The 15783-nt window shown below is 37.0% G+C and overlaps 1 long non-coding RNA gene across 1 annotated transcript; it reads left to right on the top strand.

Moving 5' to 3' along the window:
- Nucleotides 1–3363: 3363 nt before the first annotated feature.
- On the top strand, nucleotides 3364–6315 carry LOC138745619 (uncharacterized). Its single transcript, XR_011346367.1, has 3 exons — nucleotides 3364–3591; nucleotides 6024–6141; nucleotides 6228–6315. It is a non-coding gene; the product is annotated as an uncharacterized lncRNA (long non-coding RNA).
- Nucleotides 6316–15783: the final 9468 nt, after the last annotated feature.

The raw sequence follows: 15783 nt of genomic DNA, 5'->3' as shown, positions 1-15783 counted from the left end.
TCAGAAATTAGATCTCCTTTGGACTGTGAAGGGCTTCCTATGTAGGACTTGGAGAATCTAAGAGGCTAGTGCATGTTAAATGTCAAATTCTAATTTGTTTTGTAATTGAGTTATGTGCTGGATATACATGTTGTTCTTATTATGCTCTTCAATATCCTGTTCTTTTTTGCCAAGGCAATGGTGAATATAATTTTGAATTGAGACAGATAAAGCTGAACTTTAAAAAAATCTCAAAAGAAAATCTTAATAATGAACTGCAAAAATAGATATGAAAAAATAATTAATAATCAATGAGATTAAAATTCAAGTCATGAAGACTATATTGTACAGAAACAAGCCTCTCAACCGAATTTGAACATGACAACTAAGCTACATACCTGAAATAGTCCCAGTAGCCTACTTTTGGCCCAAATCCCTCTGTTTCCTATTTATGTACTTGTCTAAATGCCATTTAAATGTTGCAATTATACCCTTCTCCACCATTTCTCCTTGCAGCGGCCGTACATACATGATGCTTGGCGGAGTGCTCCAACGCCGCTGACATAACCTCAGTGAGGGATAGGACTCGATGTCTTGGAGCCAGTCGAGGAGCATTCGGGAAGGTAAGTTTTCCGATGTGAGGCTAGAGAATCTCTGCCTTTATGTTGGGATTTTATTTTGCTTTATGAAAGGGCTAAAAAATATCCTAACTGCTCCGACTGCACTTTGACCAATTATAAGATTGAGGTTCCCAGGAATCGATGGGAATACTGTTTTTCTTCAAGCAGGCTTAAAGCACATCCTGTCCACCTCGGATTAGATTGATTGCATTTGTAGCCTGGTATCCAGCATGCAAATAATGTAGCTTGAATTGCATAGTCAATGGAGGGTAATCAGGGCTTGAATGCCAGGGATGTTGATCTGGGAGAGGACATGTATGTTAATTGCTTGTCCTTGCAGTGAATTTGGAGTCTTTTAGAGACTGTGGTGGTTGTATTTTTCCAATGCTTCAGTGCTGCCTGTTAATTGAACAGTTAACAGGAAGTTAATAGTCCAGTTAATTGAAGCATTTAGGTTGGTTGTGACAAGCCTTATGTCTTGATCTTGACCCTTTTCTTTAACCCATAAGTGTCCTTTTTGAGTTAATATCTAGAATACATTTGGAGACTAAACAAGTTCTGTCTTCAGCCCAACAGCTATACACACTATAAAGTAGCACCTCCGAGCAAATGGATAAATTTGCTTTCGTTTTATTTTTATATATTTCTGGTATGATGTGGTTGAAATGCTTCCAAACTTTCTATACCTATGAAAAATGCAAACTTTAATTTGGCCCGCAACGTGATTCATACACTTAAAATGTATGATTGTCCAAAATAAGACCAGGAAGCTGAGGATTATTTTATGAACCAATTATTCATAATGTTAAGGAGGAGACTAATTTTATAATCAGCTACAATTTCGATGAGAGATGGGGAAGATAAATATATTGATTTTAAAAAATTTTAAGTATCCTGAATTGCAAGGATGAGATAAAGGTTCTGGAGTTGAGGTAAGGGAAATATCTATGTGGCTCAAGTAGATTTTTTTTTCAAATGAACCATAGTTATTTATTTTCAATTGAATGCAAGATTTGTAGCATCACTCCAAACGGAGAGAATATAATTTCTCAGTTACAATGCCTAGGATGTTTCATGTTCATCTGTCACAAATCAAATGAATTCCCTCAAGTAACTTGAGCTTTACTGTACTTCACAATTAACTTCCTTCCCACAAACAACATTCCAGTTGTAACATATATTTGTGGGAACTATCCTCTGAATCCTTATAAATATTGATTATTTTCATTATCTCCGAAGTTCATATTATTCCAGCAAGTTTTGTGTACATACCTTCTTACAAGTTTTCTCAAGTAATCTTGACTTTTGCATCTCAGATTGTATATTCAGTTCCTTATAATTAACTCTCATATTTCATATTCTATCCATACAGAAAGAAGAGAAAGGACAGCATAGTTAAGCATAGTGATTAGCGCAATATTGCTACTGGTGCCAGCGACCCAGGTTCGAATCCAGCAAGGAGTTTGTACATTCTCCCTGTGTCTGTGTGGGTTTCCTCCAGGCGCTCCAGTTTCCTCCCACCGTTCAAAGGCAGACTGGGGTTGTAAGTTAATTGGTGTATTTGGGCACCAAAAGGGCCTGTTACTGTACTGCATTTCTAAATTTAAAATATTTACCGAATATAAATTTAAAATAACCATTTGAAATAAAAATGAGAATAATGACACAAAATTAATTAGCAATAATTCCCAATTTAAAAAAAAAGTGGTTTATATGCATGAATTTTTTTCAGTTATTCCCTTTTGCTTTGAAATATGCTGTAAAGCTAAATAATAATCTGCAATGGAAAGGTCCAGGTAGAACAGTTAATCAGTACCTATTTTATCTGCACATTGCAATTTTTTTTTCTGACTGAATAATCAAAATGGTATCTAGCAGCCAGCATATGGATTGTTTAGTTTAATGACTCCTTGAACCATTGGTACCCCAGAGAATAAAACAACTGTTCCTTAAATTTGTTGCAATTTGAAAGCACAGGACTTCAGAATTGTCTCAATGCAAGTGCCCTTCAGGTCATAATTTCAATAAGGTTTGAATTATTCAGGTATGATGAAATAATTCGATATATTTCAGAGCTTACCCATTTGTAAACTTTGGAAATGCAATAGATCAGAGATAATTTGTCCTTATGAAGTCATAATTTAGTACAGTGTTAATAATTTATTATTGGCAAATTAATAAAATAGTAAATTATATTCACAATGTTATTATTTTTCTTCAATGAATCACTAAAGCACTAATGCTTACTGATTATTGACAATGAATGCTTATATTGCTCAATGGTTTGAGCTGTAAGGAGAGCCTTTTGATTTGCTCACCAGATAAGTAAACTACTATGGAAGTTAATAGTAGATGACATTAGGTTCACCTGGGAACAGTCAAGCCAGCTGCTGCTCAAGAATGACAAACTGGTCTGCTCCATTTGTTTCAAGATTGAGGGAGATTATTCAAGCTCGGCAAGTGCTCACAGCTGTTCATTTCATGTGAATAGGAAATAATTCCTTTACATTTTAAATTTCAAATCATTATATTAAATTTTGTAGAATTTTTCAAGTTTGCTGGATTGCAACTAGGAATTATAGCACATGTTTTAGATTTGTAGCTCCTTTGGGATATAATGTTTTAACGTTCTATCTCATAATCTTCTTCTTGATAGAAACTTTACCTTTTTAGATTTGTTTGCTTGAATGAAGTACCAATGGAAATAATATAAAATCTACTCTATATTTAAAGTGAAAATGTAAATGGAATGATAATTTAAAGAAAGTTGTTAATGTTATTAGCATTGATTTCTATGGGAAATGCAGAATAATTTCAGGAAACTTTGTTTCTTTTGGATTTGGTGAACACCAAAGGTTAAATTATCAGAGAATAAACAAGCAAGAATGCCTAGGTCCTTCTTCATTAGTCTTGAAGCCTCAGTAAATTAAACAAAAACAAAATCTTCCATCTCTTCTCTGATTTCATTCACCAGATTTTGAAGCATTTTCAGGTAATTATATTTTTACTGTTTCTTATTTGTTCTTCTTGTTGATCAAATTAAAATTTGCCTCAACTCATTTCTTTGTGTACAAAGCATTATTGATTCTTTTAACACAATGCAAGAAATCATTTACATTAATTGGTAGTAATAATCACTAGCTGGGATATTTTTGATAGCAATTCCAATTTAAAATCACCTAATCTTTCACTTCTCTAAAACTGTCATTGCCCAGGAATTTAGATGGAATAATTAAGATAAAAATCTGTATTTTTAAAGACAAAAAAATAAATAATATTTCAAATAGGATAAATTTTTTTTAATCAGAACTGGAAGATAAAGGAAACAAATTGGTGGTAAGGTGCAGAGGGGAAGAGAAATAATGAAGTACTCTGAAAAGTATCTCTGAAATAATGAAGGCATGGTATCCATGGAAATAAGCTGTAAATAAAAATCATCCGATCGATGAGCGTCATCAATAGTTCTGATATCTCCAGTGGTGGAGGCAGCTTTGATGCCAACAAGCTCATGAGCGCCCTCTTCATCGATTTCCAATTCCAGCTGTTTCCCAATACTTAGGAGGGCAGAAGCTCCCGAGTCGGGAGTTGTTTATAGACCATACTGAGTAGGGACAACAAATTAACTTCCATCCACATGACAGGTAATCTTTCCACATCATCAACTGACCCAGCTCTTTTCTTCGTGATTATAGTAGAATTCACTGATGGTGACGACTCACTGAATCACTGATTTGCTTCTTATCCTTGAAGATGGTTGAGATCGTCGATTGCAAAGGTCCTAAGTCATATGTTATAGCCATTACCTGCTTTCCACCCTCATGCTGAGCAAGTATCTTGAGTTTCGTCACCAGAAGCAGGAGACCATTTAGTAGGCACGATGGGATGTAAAAACATAAAATAAAAATTACTTTCAACACACTATCAGCTGTTTACACTTGTTCGCGAGATTGCTACAGAGACTGTGAGCGTGGTTTAGTCAGCATCGTGAGAGAGTATGCTGTCATCGCCTAGCATTGCGAGAGAGTAGCATACTGCATATCACAAGCGTGGGAAACAGATCGAAATTTAAAATTTGAAGTAAGGATTCTATTAAAACATCTTAAGTCGAACTTTCGTAAGTAAAGGAGCATCCGTATTTCTCAAATTTACTCTTATTATAGTTTTTTTTGTTTACTTGTCCCATTGTCCTATCAGTCCATTATTTAATCTCTACAGCTTTTCATCCTACCACAGATCTTTCCTTTTTCCCTCCTACTCCACTTTTTACAGCTTTTTTTTCAGAACTGTTTAACCTTTCTGTGGTGCGCTGTTTGCCAGAATCAGACACACACAAAGATAAAGACTAGAACAGGCTTTAATCCACAAAGACTTCCACAGAGGCAGGCTGGCTGTGGCTGCAGCAACTCTGAGCGAGGCCTCGGGAGGCCGGCGCAGGCTTATATCCCGGAGGGTGATTGACTATCGACCGGGTGGGGCTTGATCCACTCAGGCCGACTGATTGACAGCCGGCCAGGTGTTGTCCTGTCCCCTTACACTCCTGCAGGTACAGAGGTTGCCCCCTGCAGTAGGCCGGAATCTGGAATAAGTTATTGACCTGAAACATTCATTCTGTTTCTTTCTCTGTTGATGCCACCTCACCAGCCTTGCATTTTCTCTTTTTATTTCTCGTAATCTATTTGGAAGCAGATTTGTACCAGGAATTCAACTTCATAAAAATGACCATAAATTACCTTTCTTTTACAAAAGACAACATTAATATTTTATATTAAATGTAGTAATATTTTAGCAATTTATCTAATATTGTGAGATAGCTAAAGCTTTTAATAGAAAAATTACAAAAGAAGGCTGGAATTACAATCCTTCTGTTGAATGTATTCTGGATTTCATCAATACTCACTTGCAGATATTTGCAGGAGTTTATTTTGTTTTCATATGGCGTTCAATGCAGAGTAAATATTAATTTTGTCATTCATGCAATGGTATTAATTACTATACTAAATGAGTGAGATGGTTGGGACAAGTTCAGAAAAAGAAATTAAACCCAACTAGATGGTAAACATTCATTGGATTTCTCTTGCAATATTCTTCATAATACCAATTGATCCAATAAAGACACCGACTGGCACTAAGTTGTTACTTATAAATTTAAGGCCCATTGAAAACCAGTTGATAGGATCAGATTTTATGCTGCCGAAACCCAGACACGCCCACAGAAAACTCTTCTGCCTCCTGACAGCACCTTGTGGTTGCCCTCCACTCCTCATCTGTGCTGATAAACTCTTTGATTCAATGGATTCATTGAAGCCACCAGACTTTAGTCCAATTTGCTCCCAGTAATTAATTGGTTTATTTGATGCTGTTGATTGCATAATGTCTGCAGAAACAAAAATGAAGTTCACACCCAGTCTCCTGTTATTAATGTAGATTGTTGCTAAAGGGCTGTAAACTGCAAGTGAAACATTTAGGTGACTTGGCAGATATCGTGTTTGGCGAACTCCTTCGTACCTGGCACATTCACTGTGCAGCTACTTCCATGTGGCAGGTCAGAGTTTTCACCATAATTTACAGCTTGATTTATTACTTTTCCATGTCCCTATTTTTATGCCACACTTTTGATTAATTTTGTAGATGGACTACAAATCTTGAAAACAATGGATGCAATTATTTGAACATCATCTTCCTTTACTTCACTAAATCTACTTGAGGTAATAGCCTGAAAACGATAATAGAGAAAATTTGTACATTTTTCTTGTAGTTTTGTTGTCATTTCATGCATTTTTTAATTAACCTCATGTTCTTTCTTTTAAAGGCCGATTGCAAGGCTTTCTGTGCTTATATTTGTGTTCTGGCTACAAACTCAGGCAGTCTATGGCTGTTGCAAATTGCAGTGTGAATGGAATCATTCAATTTATTGCACAGTAGATTTAGCTGAAGGGTTTTCTAGACTTATCACAATTTTCTTCTATTCTCTTTGTAATTGTTTTGCATACACTTTTTCCTTCTTATTCAACATCCGCTCATAATAAAAGCATCTGAGATCCTAAAGTTCTGTTGGATGAAGACCATCTTTTCTACATTTCTATATCAACCATTTAAATGTCCATCTCTGGCCTTTGTAAACAGCAGAAACTTCCTTTAATAATTTGTAGCATCAATATTTTAAAAAAAATTCAAAACCTATATTAAATCACTCTCGGCTTTGTTTCATTTTCTTCATAAATATAATTGTGAGAATTTTATTAAGTAAGCTTTTAATCTAACTCTTCAATGCTATAATGTTCTTAGAATATTAAGATTCAATTGTCTGTATTTTGATAATTGTACAAATGCAAAACTTTCTTCTTTATTTATACTTAGTGAGCATAGATATCAGATCCTATTAACTTTTTAATGATCCATTCAGCATGCACCCAAGAATCAAAATATCAATGTAGCCATATTCCAATTACCTTTCCTATCTGGTAGACATCTCAAGTGTTTTGAAAGAAATAGCTACGTAGCTTCACATGGAGAATTGAGATTCAAAAACAAGCTCTTGCTTGTTTAAAAGCCTGCAGCTCCCCTCTTTTAAGGAGACAGTAAGAACATTTAAATCTTGGCCATTTTGTGAAAATTCTCCAGAAGCTCCTTTAACCTGGTTAGTCTGCCCGACATCTGATGTAAGCAGATGGTGCCCATGTGAGACATTAATTACTTCGTATAACCACTGCAGGATACTGATTAGCATTGTAAAACAGCAGTAAACCCAGTGCAACCAATCTAGCAGCTTCTTCATTTGCCAACACTTTATCAGATAAGCTTTTGGCATTTCAAGTCACTCCTCATCGTCTTGTTTCCAATTTTTGGTTGCTCTTTTATTTTAATAAAAATATATACTTTGATAATATGACCTTCTCCCAAATGGCTATTTGGAAGAAGTCTTTTCTGGGGCACTTTTGGTCTCCCATCATAGCTCTAGCAGTAAATGTTGGGTAAATACATCAGTGGGATCTGCATTTCTTCTCCAATCCAGCCTCAACCACATCCACCCACAGGAAATTCCTTGCTTTTCTTTGTAGTTGATTAACTTAGTAAGCAGGGTTCATACAAAGTAAAGGAAGGTTTAAACAAATCAGGAAGCCAATACATAAGTGAAGTTGTATAAAAATGTTTTGAAATATTTCATAAAAATGCATTATTTATGAAATGCAGTGACTGGAGAAATTCAACAGTCATTGTTCCTTTAAAAACATCAAACACAGAGGAGATGGAAATCACTTGTTAGATTTTGAAAAGTGCCACAGATAATTTTTAGCATGAGGCTGCGCCGTGAGGACTGACACATGGAGTTAATTTTATCCATATGATAGAATCTACAAAATCCAAGTTTCCTGGTGCACAGAGGCACGTAGCTAGATTATGCATTAAATTGCTAGATGGAAACTTTTAACATAGTTTTAACAACAGTTCAGATAGTTTTAATTGAATCAGAAAGATAATGGAAAACCTGGATGAGAGCAGGTGGTGGAACACGGAGCACTGATTTGTTTTAGCTGGGTCTGGAATAGATTTTTTTGTTGTTGTTAGAGAGTTTAATGAATAAGTTAGAAGCACAAGTGAAAACCTTCCCCATAGAATGCCTGGATGCAGAAGAATCTACTCAAAAAAGTGACTTAGAAACAAAAATAGAAGTGATCAAGAATGGTATTTGCATTCATCAATTAGATTATCAAACTGTATACAATTTATATTTGAGTATAGGATTTGTGAATTGCTGAGTATTAATTGTACAGCATCTTTCACATCTCTTTGAGATCTCTTGAAACCGATGAAGTACATTTGAATTATAGCCATTGTTATAATATAAATGTTAAAAGCAGTCAATTTGTGCACTGTTAGGTCCTATAACAGCAGTTTTGTAATGTCCAGCTAATCTGCTTTGATGTTGAGGCAGCAATAAATTCAAGTGTTTTAAAAGTAATTTTGTTCAAATTTTGGATTGTAAAGCTCTTGAAAACTGTACTGGATTATTTAAATTGTTCTGTATCTAAACACTCCTGTCCAAAGTATGGAATTTGTGATCTATGAAATAGATTAAAAAACACTTTCCTCAGCTATTTTTTTCATGTCGTTTGTCTGCTATGCCTTTTATCATGGTAATTTTGTCATTGATAAGTTTTCATGGGTTCTTCTTGATGCCCATGATAACTTTAATGAAATATCTGTGAACCCACAAGGAAAGGGTATAACCATCTACAGCCTGTATCTGCAATAATCCTGCAAGCCTGTAGTCAAAGCTATTGTGGCTGATTGGAAAAATATCCAGAGGGATTCTTCCCTGCTGTGCTTTAGCATATTGAACGTGGGGTTTAATGTCTCCAGATGGCTGGCCCGGGTTTGTGGCTTCAGAGCTTCAAAAATATGTTTGCAAGCTGGCCATTGTTGTATGTTGTACAACAAAATCCCCTTTAACCGGGGGAGATTGTCTGTTAATGTTTTCCTTCACCCTGATCTTCCCACTTTCCACTCTTTCCTGCCAGATCTTGGTGCAACTGTCCTGCTTTCACATTTGACCCATGCCCCTTTCCCACATGTCTTTTGATCAATCCCTTGACTTCATTTTCTGAACCCTCACCAGTTTCCAGAGTCCATGAAACCATTAATCTCCAAATCATCCAACCCACTTAAAAATAGCCCAAAACACAGAGATCCTCTTCACTGATAATCCAGTAAATAGCTTTTGTTCAAGGAAGAATGGTCCCAAATGTCATTTTCTGAGGCCCACAATAAAATGCTTCTTATGTTCCCACTTCTTCTCACACATAGAAATAGTTATTTTAATTTGTGTAACAAAATTAACAGTACAACCTTTCAAGGTGCTTCTCCGAAAGTTCATACCTAGAAGTGACTCTCCATTATGGTGAAATTGCTCATTTCTATTCCTCCACAAATTAGCACCAGCCTCCTATTGCAAACACATATCAGTACTTCATCCGCAGCATCTACTCCCACGGCAGCCCAACACTGAAACCTTTTGTTGCACTTCACAGATTTAAGGACATCCTTTATATCATAGTAAAACACAGAAGAATAGAAGCAACTGTTCCTTCTTGCCCATCTACCCTTTATGATCATGACTAATCCTCTATCTCAAGAGCATATTCCTTCTTTTGTCCCCTATCCTATAATGCTTTTATGTTCAAAAATCTACCTGTTGCCATCTTAAATAGTCTGTGATTTGGTCTGCACTGTCTTTTGAGAAAGAACATCACAGCTCACCATCTTCTGAGTGAAGAAATTTCCTCTTGTTGGGGCACAAAAGATTTTGTTGCATATCCTGAGACTGTAACCCCTAGTTCAAGACAGCCCTCCCTGCATTCCACCAAGTCAAGAATTTTGTTCTTTTCAATGAAATCACTTGTAATTTGTTAAACTCTGGTGAATAAAGGCCCAGTCAATCCAATCTGTGTCCCTTCACCAATGTTTTCACGCCAGAAATCAGTCTAATGAACCTTTATTGGACTTCCCATATGGAAAATATTTATCTTCTCGAATAAGTGACCGGAACCATATTTGGTACTCCAAGAATAGACTCGTCAATATTCTGTATATATTTGCTGATGTGAAAAACATTTGCTTCTGTTATTCCATCTAATCCTGGCTGTGTAGAGTTGGCTGTATCGTTCTCTAAAACTACGAAACCACATGATACCACTGCTCTTTTCACTACTACTAACCATCTGCTACCTATTTGTAACCCGGAAGATCTTCATTACTGGTCTTTCAATGCCTTTTGGCTTTTTTTTTAAAAAAGAAAACTCTGCATATTTTTAAACAACCTTAAAAATGAAGATGAAGAACCATTGATTTACAAGTTTTATAAAAAATATAGACATAATAATAGCTTTCCCCCAAGTCACTAAACTTATCCATTGAATTACCTACAAATGCACTAGGTTCTGTTAAAATTGCAAACAGATTTCCAGATACAGCGGGAGACAAAATTATTTTTCTGGCATTTTATTGCTATCATTATTTTTTGATAGAAATTCTCCCCAAAATGTTGCACATTAAATGGCACAGAATTACATAAGTACTGATTATCCATGAGTTTTGGCAGGAAAGCTGCAGGTTTCTTTCTGACATTTTGTGTCACAGAGCTCAGCTGTCTTTATGCCTCTTACGATGTGCGGGAATGAGCATGCGACCAGCGTCCAAAGAACAGGCCAAGGAGACTACTTCTAGGAAAATGACTGAGATGGTCATTATGCCAAGGTGATGAATTACAAACTCGAGCAGAATTTTAATGCTCTTGCTCCTACATAGAACATTACAGCACAGAAAACCTGCCATTCGGGCCTTATAGTCTGTGCTGAAAACATCATACCACTAATCCCACTGACCTGCACCCATTCCATAACCCTCCAGAACTCATCCATTTATGTGTCTATCCAGTTTAATATTAAAACTTAAGAGTGAGCCCACAATTAGCATGTCAGAAGGCAACTCGCTCCACACTCCTACCACTCTGAGTGGAAAAAGTTGCCCTAAACCTTTCCTCTTTTACCCTAAAACCATGTCCTCTTGCATTTATCTCTGCTAATCTTAATGAAAAGATCCTACTTGCATTTACTCTGTCTATGCCTCTCATATTTTGTAAATCCCTGTCAAATCTCCCCTCATTTTTCTACAGACCAAGGAATAAAGTTCTAACCTACTTAATCTTTCCCTGTAACTCAATCCCTGAAGACCCTAGTAAATCTTCTCAGCACCTCTTCAATCTTACTGATGTCCTTCCTGTAGTTTGGCTCCAGAACTGCAGACAATACTCCAAATTTGACTGCACCAATGTCTTGTATAACCTCAGCATAACATCCCAACTCCTGTACTCAATACTTTGATTTATGAAGGCCAAGATGCCAAAAGCTTTAACATCTAACACAACTTACTGGTGATTGATTACTCACAGATAATCATTCACAGGTATCATTCTGCAATTTAAAAAAAAAATTACATTTTGGTGTTTATGTTTACAGAATAGACATTCTGCGATACTGTCATTCCTACAAGAAATCTGTTCTGGATGAGTAACTCCACAAAATAAGCATTCTGGATTATTTATACACAAATCATCCTCCCAACAGACATGTTTATCAGTTTCAAAAGAACAGTGTCAGACCATTGTCTGGTTTATAATTCCTGTCCCTGTCACATCAAGTACCAATCATCGATTCACTCCCTCAGAAGATTTTTACTCCATCCCTGGTGCTTATGTTTCTGATGGCAAAGCTGTTGAAATTCAGAAAAGAACAAAATGTTCTATCTTATAAGTGCTACGAGCCCAGAGGACCTCAAAACTCAGCAGCAATAGAAATTCTTTCTGACAATTTGTGTCACAGAGCTCAGCTGACTTTATGCCTCTTACGATGTGCGGGAATGAGCATGCGACCAGCGTCCAAAGAACAGGCCAAGGAGACTACTTCTAGGAAAATGACTGAGATGGTCATTATGCCAAGATGATGAATTACAAACTCGACCAAGACAAATGGTTACTTCAAGGAAAGTTGCTTTTAATTTTCTTTAAACATAAAAACAGGATCAAACTTTAACTTATTGCTATTAACTTAACACCCTTCTAATTCTAAGGGCATGTGTATGTAATGTGTATATGTTCAGAAAAGTTATTTGCTTTAATAGTCCAATCATTCACTTGTCACTTCTCCAAGTATCAGGCAATTCTTATACTGTGCACAGAATTTAACATTTATGAATTTTCACCAGGCTCTGGTGCTTAAAGGTAAATGGTTACCACTCAGGAAGGTTCTTGTTGGTTTCAGAGAGAGATTATTGTTCATTGGACAGCCACTCAAACTGATTCCTGTTGATTAACCACTTCAGTGTCTTGCCAAAGAAACTTGGCCCATCATGGGTTTTCCAAATGATAACCCAGGTCACCACAGAGTTCCTCTTGTTTCCCTTATTTCAGGAGAAACGCTCTAGCCGGCCATTTCCTCATGTAGGGACTACAAGGGTTTTCAACAGGCTGAACCCAGAACTCACAACCCATCTTCAAAATGGGGTTTTCAACAAGCCTGCCAGCTTGCCATGTTGCAGCCTCAAAAAGCTACTGCAGAGCTGACTTCTCTCTCTCTTTCTCTCTCAGTCTTTCCTCTCTCTGCTTGTAAAATCCAGAACCTCTCCCAAGGCTCCACATCCAATCCTTGAAAGATCTTTATCAGCATTGAGCCTGCGCTTCGATCCATTTGCACCTACTTCTGAATTTCCTTCCAAAGCAGTTCCATTGCCATTTGCAAAGCCACTGGTGCCTGCACGTCTGGCTTCAGCAAAGCTCTTGCATTTTAAATGAGATGTGAAGTGTAAGTATCTGTTTTTGAAGTGACCTTTGTTAAAAACTCTACCATCTGTCTCCTTTAAAAACATATAATATAACCCTCAGCATAAGAAAATTAGCTTCTGATGAAATTTGCAAAAATGTTTCATTGCACCATTTGTTTAAGTGCATTGTTTAGAAGTAACTCTCATGGGTAAACGAGTAGTTGTAATAAAGTCTATAAATTCTCCAGCAGGAAAATGAATGGGTTATTGAAGATTTGTCCAATTCAAATTGGTCATCTAATGGACTGAACATTCCAGTCTGTTGATGCTTTGAAGATTTGACTGAAGAAAGTTCCATTTGACCTAGAAGGGAGCTCCTGATGCCCAACTCTGAACTCTCCCTTGGCCGACTACAGCACACACACTAGGGAGTCTGGTGAGCGATTATTGCAGTAGTAGGCTGAGGGGAGGGTTCAGAATCAGGCACCAGGAGCTCTGGTATGCGGTAGGCTGATCCACAGCAGCTAATAGCCCAATTAGCAGGAAGCACACACAGGGAAGTGGCAGAGGAAGATCAGGGGCACCTGTTTTTGAACTGTGAGACTATGGCATCTGCGGCAGATGCCGTTATCTCACAGCACAGTTTTTTTTTAAAAAGTGGTACGGGAGGGCCGTAAGGTCAGGGGTGCTGGCAGGCTGAAAAGGCAGAGGTAGCGGTCACTACCCCCCCCCCCCCAACTAGCTATACCCCTGATTTTGATCACTCCTCGTCAGAGGTTTAAGCCCCAAGTTGTTTCAGTAATCATGTCAGTTCTAGATAAATAAAATTTAAGGTGTACTTTGTCTGATTTCTGACCCCCTGTGATAAGGCTGTGCAGTGTGCCCAACACAAGGAAGTACACACTGGAATTTATTTTCAATCTATTGCTCAGTCATAATAGCATTCTCAGCTCAGTGCTACCCAATGTTGATCTAACTCAAGAGCTGTAAATGAGGCAAAAAGCTCTTTTGTGTACTTTTTTCCGATTTAAAAAATATATATATATATTTTGCTGCCGAATCTGCAGAAAATATTAATTTTATCCTAGAATAATTGAAAAGTCAACTGCAAAGAAACTGGAATTAAGAGAAGGCAGCCAAGGATATCAATGATGGAATCCGAAAACCTGATCCTGAAGGATAGAACTCCACCTTAGTTCAAGAAGCAAAGTCATCAAACAGAACATCAAACCACAAGTCACTGGGGTCATGCGAGTTGGCATCATAAATTAAAATTAACAATGGGGCTTTATTTTGAAGTCGTCCAGTCACGGGTTTTATTGATTGAGATGTGTCAAATGAAGGCTGGGATTTCAGAATTAGTGCCACAAGCTTTAACTGTACATGACTCTTGACCATCTTGTCGCAACACAGAGGTTAGCCATGTTGTCTTCTGGATCCTCACTGGTTCAGAGAGGAGTCGCATTTTCTCGGTATCATTGCAACTTGCTCTCTTTTATGCACACCCATCGATGTTTATGCTCTTTGCTATTAATGTATTCTCAAATAAGTTAATGTACAAGCAAGACGTTTAGATGTGGGAAGAAGCAAGCCCACCGAGCAAATTACGGAAATCTGAAATGTAAAAGAGAAGTGTGAGAAACTCAGCAGATTAGACAACATCTGCGGAAAGAGAAATGGAGTGAAGGTTTAAGATTGAGGCCACTGACCGAAAGATCAGAAATGGAAGTGGATTAGAGAATATAAAGTGGCAGGCAACCAGAAATTCTCAACAAAACAAATACCTATTCAGTGCTCTGAATGATTTATTTGCACGTTCCATCTTAATCTTGTGTCCAGTTGGTATCCAGGCAAACTCTGTAACCGATAACACCCGAAATGTTGATATCCATATTTTTCTATGGATGCTGTGTGACCTGCCCACGTTTGTGTATTGCACTTGACCCCAACATCTGCAGATTTTCTTGTTTAACTCCAAAGTGATGTGTAGGAGCAAGATGCTGAACACATCTGCTGATCACAAAGTCTGCATTTGCATTTTGCCTACTTTGATTTCTTAATGCATGCCTTTTGCCAAAGTTGTCCCAGATTACAATTTCTTTGGCCTTCAACAACATTTCATTACCTCACAAGGATTTTAAGCCACTTCGAAAATGTCCTCACATGGTCAATGACCCATGAAGTGATTACAATCGTTCCCTGACTCTGGAATGCGTGAATATATTGTCATAACCAGTTGCAATTTATCACCAGGATGCCGTGAATGTGTAATTAATGCTGGCACAGAAGATTGAAGAGGGATAATTACAATCGTATTCAGCATGTGAAGATGTAATGCTTCCAGTACATCACTGAAAGTGCCATCAACTTTGGAAAAAATTAGTCCCAATTCTCGGCCATTTGTTTCAAGCATCTGAAAAAGATAAAATCATTCCTCATATTTATAATTGAATAAAGTAGGATGGTAATTTTGTGCACTGAATAGGATTTCTTTTCAATGCTCTTTTTTTAACATGCTATTGCTAGATTTCATGATGCAGAGAAATTGAAGGGTGAGTAAACCTTAATTACTGTTCTGTGTTTCTCAGCAGCCGATTATTCAGTAACTACTGCCAGAGACTTGGAAATGCTCCTCCAACAAGCATGTGGTGTGAGTTGAGGTGTTGGGAATGTTAAAACCAAGACATTGAGCAAGGAATTTGTATAATGTATCACATTTTATATAGATAGATAAAGAGTTAAAAACTATTGAAATAAAAATACAGCATTCCTCAAAATTAGTCAATAGAAATAATTGGTACCTGTTCAAAGCTTCAAGAGTGTGGAATGAGCTGTTAGCTCATTAACATTTAAGAAGAATTTGGACAGG

This window comes from Narcine bancroftii, chromosome 11, assembly GCF_036971445.1.
Source record: "Narcine bancroftii isolate sNarBan1 chromosome 11, sNarBan1.hap1, whole genome shotgun sequence".
In the NCBI taxonomy this organism is placed as follows: Eukaryota; Metazoa; Chordata; class Chondrichthyes; order Torpediniformes; family Narcinidae; genus Narcine; species Narcine bancroftii.
The sequence above is the reverse complement of the archived record's forward strand: the minus strand, read 5'-3'. Positions and strand labels throughout refer to the sequence as shown.